This window comes from Triticum urartu, chromosome 5, assembly GCF_003073215.2.
Source record: "Triticum urartu cultivar G1812 chromosome 5, Tu2.1, whole genome shotgun sequence".
NCBI classification, from domain to species: Eukaryota; Viridiplantae; Streptophyta; class Magnoliopsida; order Poales; family Poaceae; genus Triticum; species Triticum urartu.
In genome coordinates, this window is record NC_053026.1 from 238,152,986 (window position 1) to 238,167,307 (window position 14,322).

Below are 14,322 nucleotides of genomic sequence, written 5' to 3' on the forward strand. Positions count from 1 at the left end.
CGCTGACTGTAGGACACGACCACTAAGCACAAGACCTAGATTACTATTCACTCTCTTCTCTTCTGACCTCTCATATTTTCTACTCTTTAGGATGGCGGATGCAAAGAACAAGTTCACACAACCGGATGAAGATACACCCTTTGGACGACACTTGAAGGAAGTCACTAGATATCTGAACATAGGAGTACCAAGCTTCACGGGAACCTACAACGCCACTTTACCTGAAGAAGAGCGCTAGATGATTCAAGTTCAAGTTCCAGGAAGGACGTTCATGCCAGTCACTGAGCCCATAGAGTTTTCTTTTGATGCACCAACTTGGAGTCTAGGAAAGAGCATTGCAGCTCACATCGCCATGGGACGCATTGGAGAAGTCTACCGCAAGGATCTCAAGGATACTATCTACCAGATTTGTGGGCGCCGAGATGAGCACTGGGAGATGATCAGCACCAGGAAGGATAGGTCAATCGCAGCTTTTATCCAGGAGTTAAACCAGCACATTCGACGACAGGAGAACCAGATGTGCGCCGACATGATAGATCTGAAGAAGGCTAAGACTAGAATCAAGGAACTGGAGGAAGAACTCAAGGCTACACGTGAAGATTATGAAGAGGAAATTGAAGTATTGGTGAAGAAGAATGACGACCTGATCAAGAAGATTGGAATATTTATGGGAGGCCCTACGCCAGTAGATGAAGACGAAGAACCCACGAAGATTAGCCCAGAAGACTACATCATCATCGATGACACCGACTCGGAACCAGATAGTAGCGATGATGACTATGTTGATGAAGCTAGAGCAGATATCATGGAGTCTGCAACCGAAGAATATTTCTAGTAGACCACCTTATTAGTAGTAGTAGTCCACCATGTAAATATAGTAGTCCGAGCACTTTTGCGATAGATAGATCGATTGTATGCCCTTGTTTGATCGATTGAAGTGAATTGTTTGTTTTGCCTCATGTGCATATGGGTAGTGTTTTCTCTTTAGACCCCCTCTATTCTTACATCTCATCTTTTCTAAACCCTCAGATGCCTCCGAGACGTGACCCCGGATTTGCCTTCCCACCGGAGCTCACCTAGTTGATGCACCAGCAGAACACGTTGATGCAGTTGCTAGTCCAGAATCAGAATCAGGGGAACAACAACAACCCACCACCACCACCTGTTGACCACTTAGCCCGTTTTCTTAGGCTGAATCCACCGGTGTTTTCCAGTAGCACCGAGCCGATAGTAGCAGATGATTGGCTCCGCAAGACAGCTAGGGAGTTGACCACAGCAGGATGCACAGATGCGGAGAAGGTGAAGTTTGCCACACATCAGTTAGAAGGACCCGCAGCATCATGGTGGGAGAATTTCACAGCCACTTTCCCTGTCGACACTGTCACATGGGACCAGTTTCAGCAGGCTTTTCGTACTGCCCATGTTTCAGCAGGAGCTATGGCCATGAAGAAGCATGAGTTTCGCAACTTGCGCCAAGGAGGACGGACAGTTGGCTAGTATGTGGAGGAATTTAGTAAGCTAGCATGTTATGCCCCAGATGACATCGCTACGGATGCAGCTAAGCAGGAGAAGTTTCTGGAAGGACTGAATGATGAGCTGAGCATGCAGTTGATGGTAGCAACTTTCAACAACTACCAGGAGTTGGTAGATCGTGCTCTTATGATTGAAGGGAAGCAGCAGCAAATTGAGAATCGCAAGAGGAAGTATGGACAAGGAAAGTACAATTCAGGAGCTCAGCAGAAGCCACGTTTTACCCCTAGACCGGGAGGACATTTTCAGCATACCCATGGAGGAGGTAGCTCGCACAATCACAATGGCACCAAGAATGGTAATGGCAATGGAGGAAGCAACGGCCAGAACCGCACCAACCCATCAACCCCAGCCAAGAAGGACTTAAGCCAAGTCACTTGCTTTAATTGTTCGAAGACCGAACATTATGCCAATGAATGTCCTGAATTACAAAACGAAAATAGCAATGGAAGTTCTGGGAAGAAGCCGAACCCTTTTAACAGGGGACAAGTGAACCACGTTAGCGTGGAGGAGGTTGAAGCTCAGCCCGATGCAGTAATAGGTAAGTTTTTGGTTAAGTCATTTACTGCACTCGTTCTTTTTTATACTGGCGCATCACATTCATACATCTCAAGGGGATTTGTGGATAAGTATAACCTACCAACCCAAGCCCTTAGGTCACCCATGTTAGTAACCTCGCCCGGAGCAGAGTATGTGGCTAGTCTATGGTGTGATCGGTTATCATTAAGGATTGGTAACTATGTTTTTTCCTCAGACCTAATAGTATTGGAATCTCAAGGATTGGATGTGATATTAGGCATGGATTGGTTATCAAAGTATGAAGGGAATATTGAGTGTGCTAGCAAGTCAATTTTGCTTACCACACCAGAAGGGAGAAGGATAAAGTATGTATCTCGGCATGTGCCAAAGAGGACTCAAGTAAATTGCCTAACAGGAGTTGTGCAGGAGGAAGTACCAGTGGTAAGGGATTTTCCTGATGTATTTCCAGAGGAGTTGCCAGGCATTCCACCGGATAGAGATATTGAGTTTTCGATTGAGCTATTGCCAGGCACAGGGCCAATATCAAAGAGACCATATAGGATGCCAGCAAAGGATTTGGTGGAAATTAAGAAGCAGATTAAGGAGTTACTGGATAAAGGATATATTCGCCCAAGTTCTTCGCCTTGGGGATCGCCAATACTTCTGGTGGAGAAGAAAGATGGATCGTTAAGGATGGTTGTTGATTATCGAGGATTGAATGAAGTAACGATCAAGAACAAGTACCCACTACCAATGATCAATGATCTGTTTGATCGATTGCAAGGAGCTAAGGTATTTTCCAAGATCGACCTGCGATCAGGATACCACCAGTTGAAGATTCGAGAGCAGGATATTCCGAAGACAGCTTTTACTACCAGGTATGGGCTGTATGAGTATACCGTTATGTCATTTGGTCTGACTAACGCACCTGCCTATTTTATGAACATGATGAACAAAGTGTTCACGAGTTTTTGGATAAGTTCGTCGTAGTGTTCATTTATGATATCCTGGTTTATTCGAAGAATGAGGAGGAGCATAAGGAACATTTGCGTTTGGTACTTGGAAAGCTCAGAGAACATCAATTATATGCCAAGTTCAGCAAATGTGAGTTTTGGTTGAAGGAAGTAGGATTCCTCGGACACGTTATATCTGGAGAAGGTATAGCAGTAGATCCCGCTAAAGTTGAAACCGTGACCAAGTGGGAAGCCCCAACAACAGTTGGAGAGATCCGGAGTTTTCTTGGACTCGCAGGATACTACCGGAGATTTATTGAGAATTTCTCAAAGATTGCGAAGTCTATGACTGAGTTGTTAAAGAAGGATACCAAGTTCATATGGACAAAGGAGTGTGAGGCTAGTTTCCAGGAGTTGAAGAAACGTTTGGTTACTTCACCAGTGTTGATTTTGCCAGACCAGACCAAGGATTATGAGGTGTATTGCGACGCTTCACGTCGAGGACTTGGAGCAGTGCTTATGCAGGAAGGGAGAGTTGTTTCATATGCCTCAAGACAACTGAAGCCTCATGAGTTGAATTATGCTACGCATGATTTGGAATTAGCAGCCGTAGTGCATGCTTTGAAAACATGGAGACATTTCCTCATTGGAAATCATTGTGAGGTGTACACGGATCATAAGAGTTTGAAGTACATTTTCACACAGAAGGAGTTAAATCTCAGAAAAAGGAGATGGTTGGAGCTTATCAAGGATTATGATATGAAATTGCATTATCATCCTGGAAAGGCTAATGTAGTAGCAGATGCATTAAGCCGTAAGAGTCATGTCAATACATTAATGACGGGAGAAATACCCAAGGAGTTAGCAGAAAATCTTCATGAACTATGTTTGGAAATAGTTCCGAGAGGCTATGTAGCAGCATTGGAGATTCAGTCAACTTTGATGGATAGAATCAGGGAAGCTCAGAAGACTGACAAAGAGATTGCCGCTATAAAAGAGAAACTGAGCAAAGGAAAAGCTAAAGGATTTCGTGAGGATGAGCACGACACCCTATGGTTTGAAGACCGCGTTTATGTGCCCAATGACCCAGAGATCAGGAAGTTGATACTGCAAGAGGCACACGACTCACCGTATTCAATTCACCCAGGAAATACCAAGATGTATTTGGATTTGAAGGATATTTTCTGGTGGACCGGAATGAAGAAGGATATTGCGGAGTATGTAGCAGTTTGTGATGTATGTCAGAGAGTAAAGGCAGAGCATCAGAAGCTAGCAGGATTGTTACAACCATTGCCGATACCCGAATGGAAGTGGGATAAGCTAGGCATGGATTTTATCACAGGATTACCCAGGACTCATTCAGACTATGATTCGATTTGGGTTATAGTTGATCGATTGACGAAGGTAGCTCATTTCATCCCAGTAAAGACCACTTACACTAGTGCTAAGTTGGCAAAGATATACATGACCAGGATCGTATGTTTGCATGGAGTTCCGAGGAGTATCGTATCAGATAGAGGAACCCAGTTTACCTCAAAGTTCTGGAAGCAGTTGCACGAAACTTTGGGTACCTGGCTAGAATTCAGTACAGCTTTTCATCCACAGACATATGGACAGACCGAGAGAGTCAATCAGATTTTGGAGGATATGCTGAGAGCTTGTGCGCTAGATTACGGATCTAGTTGGTACGATAATTTGCCATATGCAGAGTTCTCTTACAACAACAGTTATCAAACCAGTTTAAAGATGGCCCCTTTCGAAGCTTTGTACGGAAGGAGGTGCAGGACACCGTTGTCGTGGGACGAAGTTGGAGACCGCCAGTTGTTTGGACCTGACTTGATTAAAGAGTCTGAATAGAAGGTGAAGTTGATTCGCGATAGGCTCAAGGTAGCCCAGTCCAGACAGAAGAGTTATGCGGATTCTAAACGCAAGGAGACAGTTTACGAAGTTGGGGATAGAGCTTATCTTCGAGTATCTCCACTTCGAGGAACAAAGCGTTTTGGAGTAAAAGGGAAGTTAGCACCACGATTTGTAGGACCCTATCGAGTTTTGGAGCGTATGGGAGAAATGGCCTACAAGTTGGAATTGCCTGAAGGATTATCAGGAGTTCATGATGTGTTCCACGTTTCCCAGTTGAAGAAGTGTCACGCGGAGATGGCTGACATACCGTTGAGAGATACAGTGCCTTTGGAAACTATTCAGTTGGATAACGATTTGACCTACGAGGAGAAACCAGTCAAGATTCTCGAGTTTGCCAACCGAGTTACTCGCAGCAAGGTTATCAAGTTTTGCAAAGTTCAGTGGAGCCACCACACAGAGGATGAAGCCACCTGGGAACGAGAGGAAGATTTGCTCAAGGACCACCCTCACCTATTTTCTAACCAACCCGAATCTCGAGGGCGAGATTCATCTTAAGGGGGGTAGGTTTGTAACATCCCAAATTTCCAATTTGGAATGTTATACATTAGATCATCATGCATATCATATTTTATTTTGCATTTTGGTTGATCCTAGAAATTCTACGCAACTCAATGACCCACGGAGAGAGTTGGGGATTTCGTTATTTTCATATTTGAGTTCTCTCAAATTTTGAGAATAGGATCATTTGATTTTATTTATTTTATCATCAATTATTTCTATTACAAAAATATGACAGAGGGAATAAAATGACTTTCCCAAAATAAAGAAATATTGAGGATTTAATAATAAAATCAAATAAGATTTTATTTCGGAGTTTTTCGGTGTTTTATTTGAATTTAGGAAAAAAGTGCGTTTTTCAAAATTGCATTTAGGTCCCAAATAAATGTTCACCTTGTGCGGCTTGATTTTAGAAGCCCGTGAAAATTTATTTCGGAATTTTTGGAGTCCGTTTAGTATTTCTTTTTATTTTTCTTCCAAGCTGAATAAATTAAAAAAAAATTGCTAACCGACTTAACGGGCCGTGTCCGACCTGGACACCGACCGGGGAGGCCTTTATAAGCCGGGGGGAGCCAGCCGAGCCCAGCAACCCGTGCCCCCAAACCCTAGCCCCCGCGCCCCGCCTTAGCCGCCGCCGCCGCGCCGCCGCCGACGTCCGCCGCCGCCGGATCCCGCCGCCGAGGTTCGTCGCGCCTCGTTTTCCGTGCCGAAAAAAAGAGAGAAAAAAATCAGCGTTCGTCGTTTTTCTTTTTCTCGGATTAAATCCGTGATTTTCTGATCGCGATTCCTGATCCGATTTTCATTTTAGTATAACTTTTCGCTCGTTTATCGAAATCAGGCGATTCAAGCGCCTAGAGTTTCGTCTCGAAACCCTCTATCCGTTTAACCAACTTAAACAAGATTTTGCTACTGTAAAATTTGCCCTAGATCCAGATTACTAGAACGAAGTTGTTTTCTTTCGTCGTTTGACTTTCGTTGCTTCGTTCGATTTGATTCTTTTTGCAAACCGGAGTTCTTAAGTTGAACCTTCTGGTTAGATCTCTTATTTGAGTTTTACCTGTGCATTAGATGAGTACTTATTATATGCTTGTTTGTTTGTCTGCGATAGAGTACCCGGAGTGCGCCGCCTGTTACTTCGAATCGTTAGGTTTCGCGGATCATCAGCAAGGCAAGTAACACTTTGATCATACCTTTTCTACTACCCAGTTTTATTGCATTAAATCAATCCTCACACATTGCATGATGAGGATCTAATTAAATTGTGGGATTGGAAGTAGATGAGGTAGCACCTAATACCTGTTATTATCAAACCTTTGGGAGTTACTTCTACGTTTGCTTATTATGCCATGCTATGCTAGTAGACGTGGATTGGGTGAGTGATATCCATGACAGATGTGAGATTGTTAATTAACGGTTTATCTAAGGTGGCAACTTAAACACACATCTGGGTGGATTGAGGCACCTGGGTATTCCAGGACTTGCCTGTTTTCTTTTGGACCGCCACCCAGGCTCAAAGGGATCATGAGACTATTCATACTAGAAACTTCCGTGTGCAACCACAAGCTATTATGGGCTCTAGCATAGTTGACTAAGTTGTGCGAACTCTTACAGTGGTAGACTAGAAGATGTAGGGGATGTAGGTGGTACGGTCTACCCAATCGTAAGGTGCTAGCGCTTCTGAAAGACTATGTCTCGGTCATCCGTCTTCTCAAACACCATGTAGTGCGAGAAACAAAACGGAGGCGATCGAGTCTTGTGGGGAAAAGTGCACAAACCTCTGCAGAGTGTAATAAACTAATCATGATTAGCCGTGTCCCCGGTTATGGACATCTTGAGTATCTAGTACCTGGATTATCATGTGAATCTCAACATGTTACTCTAAATAAATTTGGTTGGGTTATGTTTAATGATGATGCTTAATTGGGATTGAGAATGCTGTCAACCATTCTCAATGTTTAACAACCACCATGATAGTAATTAAATTTATTCCTTTGAAGTAGGGAAAAATTGGCTTTACACAAAACTGTAACCATAGAGCTTTCCACCAGCCAAATATGCATATAGTATAGCTGTTTCATTCCATTATTCTCTATGTGTTACCTTGCCAGCATATTCCATGTCCTGACCCGTTTTCGGGCTGCAACGTTAATGTTGCAGACTTTTCAGACGATGATTAAGGAGTTTTTAGGTCGTGGTTCTATACTCAGTGATGCCGTTGGAGTTGATGGACTCACTTATCTTCCAAGCCTTCCGATGTTATCGTTATTAGATGGCCTTAAGCCATATTTATTGTAATAAGTTCTCTTCTGAGACACTCGATGTAATAAGTGTGTGATTGCTACTCTGCTATAAATCCTCTGAGTACTGTGTGGTGTCAGCATTACTGATCCAGGGATGACACCGGAGCACAGAGATCAGACTGTTTAAGGTTTGGTCGCTACAAGCAACAAACTAAACGATCATCGTGCTAAGCTAATGGATGGGTCAAGTCAATCACATCATTCTCTAATGATGTGATCCCGTTAATCAAATGACAACTCATGTCTATGGTTAGGAAACATAACCATCATTGATTCAATAAGCTAGTCAAGTAGAGGCAAACTAGTGACACTCTGTTTGTCTATGTATTCACACATGTACCAAGTTCTCGGTTAATACAATTCTAGCATGAATAATAAACATTTATCATGATATAAGGAAATATAAATAACAACTTTATTATTGCCTCTAGGGCATATTTCCTTGAGTCTCCCACTTGCACTAGAGTCAATAATCTAGGTTACATTGTAATGATTCTAACACCCATGGAGTCTTGGTGCTGATCATGTTTTGCTCGTGAGAGAGGCTTAGTCAATGGGTCTGCAACATTCAGATCCATGTGTATCTTGCAAATCTTTATGTCTCCCTCCTTGACTTGATCGCGGATGGAATTGAAGTGTCTCTTGATGTGCTTGGTTCTCTTGTGAAATTTGGATTCCTTTGCCAAGGCAATTGCACCAGTATTGTCACAAAAGATTTTCATTGGACCCGATGCACTAGGTATGACACCTAGATCGGATATGAACTCCTTCATCTAGACTCCTTCATTTGCTGCTTCCGAAGCAGCTATGTATTCCGCTTCACACGTAGATCCCGCCACAACGCTCTGCATGGAACTGCACCAACTGACAGCTCCACCATTTAATAAAAACACGTATCCGGTGTGTGTGACTTAGAGTCATCCGGATCAGTGTCAAAGCTTGCATCGACGTAACCGTTTATGACAAGCTCTTTGTCACCTCCATATATGAGAAACATATCCTTAGTCCCTTTTCAGGTATTTCAGGATATTCTTGACCGTTGTCCAGTGATCCACTCCTGGATTACTTTGGTACCTCCCTACTAAACTGATAGCAAGGCACACATCAGGTCTGATACACAGTATTGCATACATGATCGAGCCTATGGCTGAAGCATAGGGAACACCTTTCATTTTCTCTCTATCTTCTGCAGTGGTCGGACATTGAGTCTGACTCAACTTCACACCTTGTAATATAGGCAAGAACCCTTTCTTTGCCTGATCCATTTTGAACTTCTTCAAAACTTTATCAATGTATGTGCTTTGTGAAAGTCCAATTAAGCATCTTGATCTATCTCTATAGATCTTCATGCCCAATATATAAGCAGCTTCACCGAGGTCTTTCATTGAAAAATTCTTATTCAAGTATCCTTTTATGCTATTCAGGAATTCAGTATCATTTCCGATTAACAATATGCCATCTACATATAATATCAGAAATGCTATAGAGCTCCCACTCACTTTCTTGTAAATACAGGCTTCTCCAAAAATCTGTATAAAACCATATGCTTTGATCACACTATCAAATCGTATATTCCAACTCCGAGAGGCTTGCACCAGTCCATAAATTGATCACTGGAGCTTGCACACTTTGTTAGCACCTTTTGGATCGACAAAACCTTCTGGTTGCATCATATACAACTCTTCTTTAAGATATCCATTAAGGAATGCAGTTTTGACATCCATTTGCCAAATTTCATAATCATAAAATGCGGTAATTGCTAACATGATTCAGACAGACACAAGCATCGCTATGGGTGAGAAGGTCTCATTGTAGTCAACTCCTTGAACTTGTCGAAAACCTTTTGCAACAAGTCGAGCTTTGTAGACAGTAATATTACCATCAGCGTCAGTCTTCTTCTTGAAGATCCATTTATTCTCTATGGCCTCCCGATCATCGGGTAAGTCAACCAAAGTCCATACTTTGTTCTCATACATGGATCCCATCTCAGATTACATGGCCTCAAGCCATTTTGTGGAATCTGGGCTCATCATCGCTTCCTCATAGTTCGTAGGTTCGTCATGGTCAAGTAACATGACTTCCAGAATAGGATTACTGTACCACTCTAGTGCGGATCTTACTCTGGTTGACCTACGAGGTTCGGTAGTAACTTGATCAGAAGTTTCATGATCATCATCATTAGCTTCCTCACTTACTCGTGTAGGAATCACTGGAACTGATTTCAGTGATGAACTACTTTCCAATAAGGGAGAAGGTATAATTACCTCGTCAAGTTCTACTTTCCTCTCACTCACTTCTTTCGAGAGAAACTCCTTCTCTAGAAAGGATCCATTCTTAGCAACGAATATCTTGCCTTCGGATCTGTGATAGAAGGTGTACCCTACAGTCTCCTTTGGGTATCCTATGAAGTCACATTTCTTCGATTTGGGTTCGAGCTTATCAGGTTGAAGCTTTTTCACATAAGCATCACAGCCCCAAACTTTAAGAAACGACAACTTGGGTTTCTTGCCAAACCATAGTTCATAAGGTGTCATCTCAACAGATTTAGATGGTGCCCTATTTAATGTGAATGTAGCCGTCTCTAAAGCATAAGCCCAAAACAATAGCGGTAAATCGGTGAGAGACATCATAGATCGCACCATATCTAATAAAGTGCGGTTACGATGTTCGGCCACACCATTACGTTGTGGTGTTCCGGGTGGCGTGAGTTGCGAAACTATTCCGCATTGTTTCAAATGAAGTCCAAACTCATAACTCAAATATTCACCTCCACGATCAGATTGCATAAATTTGATTTTCTTGTTATGATGATTTTCCACTTCACTCTGAAATTCTTTGAACTTTTCATATGTTTCATACTTATGTTTCATTAAGTAGATATACCCATATCTGCTCAAATCATCTGTGAAGGTGAGAAAATAACGATATCCGCCGCGAGCTTCAATGTTCATTGGACCACATACATCAGTATGTATGATTTCCAATAACTCTGTTGCTCGCTCCATTGTTCCGCAGAACAGAGTTTTAGTCATCTTGCCCATGAGGCATGGTTCGCAAGTACTAAGTGATTCATAATCAAGTGATTCCAGAAAGTCCATCAGAATGGAGTTTCTTCATGCGCTTTACACCAATATGACCTAAACGGAAGTGCCAGAAATAAGTTGCACTATCATTATCAACTCTGCATCTTTTGGCTTCAATACTATGAACATGTGTATCAGTACTATCAAGATTTAGTAAAAATAGACCACTCATCAAGGGTGCATGACCCTAAAAGATATTTTTCATATAAATAGAACAACCATTATTCTCTGATTTAAATGAATAACCATCTCGCATCAAACAAGATCCAGATATAATGTTCATGCTCAACGCTGGCACCAAATAACAATTATTTAGGTCTAAAACTAATCCCGGAGGTAGATGTAGAGGCAGTGTGTCAACGGCGATCACATCGACTTTGGAACCATTTCCCACGTGCATTGTCACCTCATCCTTAGCCAATCTTCACTTAATTCGTAGCCCCTGTTTCGAGTTGCAAATTTTAGCAACTGAACCAGTATCAAATACCCAGGCACTACTGTGAGCATTAGTAAGGTACACATTAATAACATGTATATCAAATATACCTTTCACTTTGCCATCCTTATTCTCCACCAAATACTTGGGACAGTTCCGCTTCTATTGACCAGTTCCTTTGCAGTAGAAGCACTCAGTCTCAGGCTTAGGTCCAGGCTTGGGTTTCTTCACTTGAGCAGCAACTGGCTTGTTGTTCTTCTTGAAGATCCCCTTCTTCCCTTTACCCTTTTTCTTGAAACTGGTGGTCTTGTTGACCATCAACACTTGATGCTCCTTCTTGATTTCTACCTCTGCAGCCTTTAGCATTGCGAAGAGCTCAGGAATCGTCTTATCCATCCCTTGCATATTATAGTTTATCATGAAGATCTTGTAGCTTGGTGGCAGTGATTGAAGAACTCTGTTAATGACACTATCATCAGGAAGATTAACTCCCAGTTGAGTCAAGTGGTTGTGGTACCCAGACATTCCGAGTATAAGTTCACTGACAGAACTATTATCCTCCATCTTGCAGCTGTATAACTTATTGGAGACTTCATATCTCTCAATCCGGGCATTTGCTTGAAATATTAACTTCAACTCCTGGAACATCTGATATGCTCCATGACGTTCAAAACATCGTTGAAGTCCTGGTTCTAAGCCATAAAGCATGGCACGCTGAACTATCGAGTAGTCATCAGCTTTGCTCTGCCAGGTGTTCACAACATCTGGCGTTGCTCTTGCAGCGGGTTTGTCACCTAGCGGTGCTTCCAGGACGTAATTCTTCTATGCAGCAATGAGGATAATCCTCAAGTTACGAACCCAGTCCGTGTAGTTGCTACCATCTCTTTCAACTTAGCTTTCTCTAGGAACGCATTAAAATTCAATGGAACAACAGCACGGGCCATCTATCTACAACAACATAGACATGCAAAATACTAGCAGGTACTAAGTTCATGATAAATTAAAGTTCAATTAATCAAATTACTTAAGAACTCTCACTTAGATAGACATCTCTCTAATCATCTAAGTGATCACGTGATCCATATAAACTAAACCATGTCCGATCATTACGTGAGATGGAGTAGTTTTCAATGGTGAACATCACTATGTTGATCATATCTACTATATGATTCGCTCGACCTTTCGGTCTCAGTGTTCCGAGGCCATATCTGCATATGCTAGGCTTGTCAAGTTTAACCCGAGTATTATGGGTGTGCAAAACTGGCTTGCACCCGTTGTATGCAAATGTAGAGCTTATCACACCCGATCATCACGTGGTGTCTCGGCACGACGTACTGTAGCAACGGTGCATACTCAGGGAGAACACTTATACCTTGAAATTTAGTGAGAGATCATCTTATAATGCTACCATCGAACTAAGCAAAATAAGATGCATAAAGGATAAACATCACATGCAATCAATATAAGTGATATGATATGGCCATCATCATCTTGTGCCTTCGATCTCCATCTCCAAAGCACCATCATGATCACCATTGTCACCGGCTTGACACCTTGATCTCCATCGAAGCATCGTTGTCGTCTCGCCAACTATTGCTTCTACGACTATCGCTACCGCTTAGTGATAAAGTAAAGCAATTACATGGTGATTGCATTTCATACAATAAAGTGACAACCATATGGCTCCTGCCAGTTGTCGATAACTGTGTTACAAAACATGATCATCTCATACAATACAATTTAGCATCATGTCTTGACCATATTACATCACAACATGCCCTACAAAAACAAGTTAGACATCCTCTACTTTGTTGTTGCAAGTTTTACGTGGCTGCTACGGGCTGAGCAAGAACTGTTCTTACCTACGCATCAAAAACCACAACGCGGTATAGTGATTGCTTTTTGATCTTCAGAAAGAACCCTGTTCATTGAATCTGATTCAACTAAAGTCGGAGAAACAGACACCCACTAGCCACACGTGTGCGAAGCACGTCAGTAGAACCAGTCTTGCGTAAGCGTACGCGTAATGTCGGTGTGGGCCACTTCATCCAACAATGCCGCTGAATCAAGAATCAACTAGTGATGGCAAGCAATATGTATATACCCACACCCACAACTCCTTTGTGTTCTACTCGTGCATATAACATCTATGCATAAACCTGGCTCTGATGCCACTATTGGGGAACGCAGTAATTTCAAAAAAATTCCTATGCACATGCAAGATCATGGTGATGCATAGCAACGAGAGGGGAGAGTGTTGTCTACGTACCCTCGTAGACCATAAGCGGAAGCGTTATGACAACGCGGTTGATGTAGTTGTACGCCTTCACGATCGACTAATCCTAGTACCGAAAGTACGGCACCTCCGCAATCTGCACACGTTCGACTCAGTGACGTCCCACAAACTCATGATCCAGCAGAGTGTCGAGGGAGATTTTCGTCAGAACGACGGCGTGATGACGGTGATGATGATGCTACCGGAACAGGGCTTCGCCTAAGCACCGCTACAATATGACCGAGGTGGATTATGGTGGAGGGGGGCACCGCACACGGCTAAGAGATCAATGATCAACTTGTGTGTCTATGGGGTGGCCCCCTCCCCCGTATATAAAGGAGTGGAGGAGGGGGAGGGCCAGCCCTCCTATGGGGAGTCCTACTCCCACCGGGAGTAGGATCCCCCCTTCCCTAGTTGGACTAGGAATGGAAGGAAGGGGGAGAGAGGGAAAAGGAAAGGGGGGCCGGCCCCCCACCCAATTCGGAATGGGCTTGGGGGGGGCCCTCCTAGGCCTCCCTCTCTTCTCTCCCACTATGGCCCAATAAGGCCCATATACCTCCCGGGGGGTTCCGGTTACCTCCCGGTGCTCCGGTATATGCCCGAACTCACCCGGAACCATTTCGACGTCTGAATATAGTCATCCAATATATCGATCTTTATGTATCAACCATTTCAAGACTCCTCGTCATGCCCGTGATCACATCCAGGACTCCGAACAACCTTCGGTTCATCAAAACACATAAACTCATAATACCGATCATCACCGACCGTTAAGCGTGCGGACCCTACGGGTTCGAGAACTATGTAG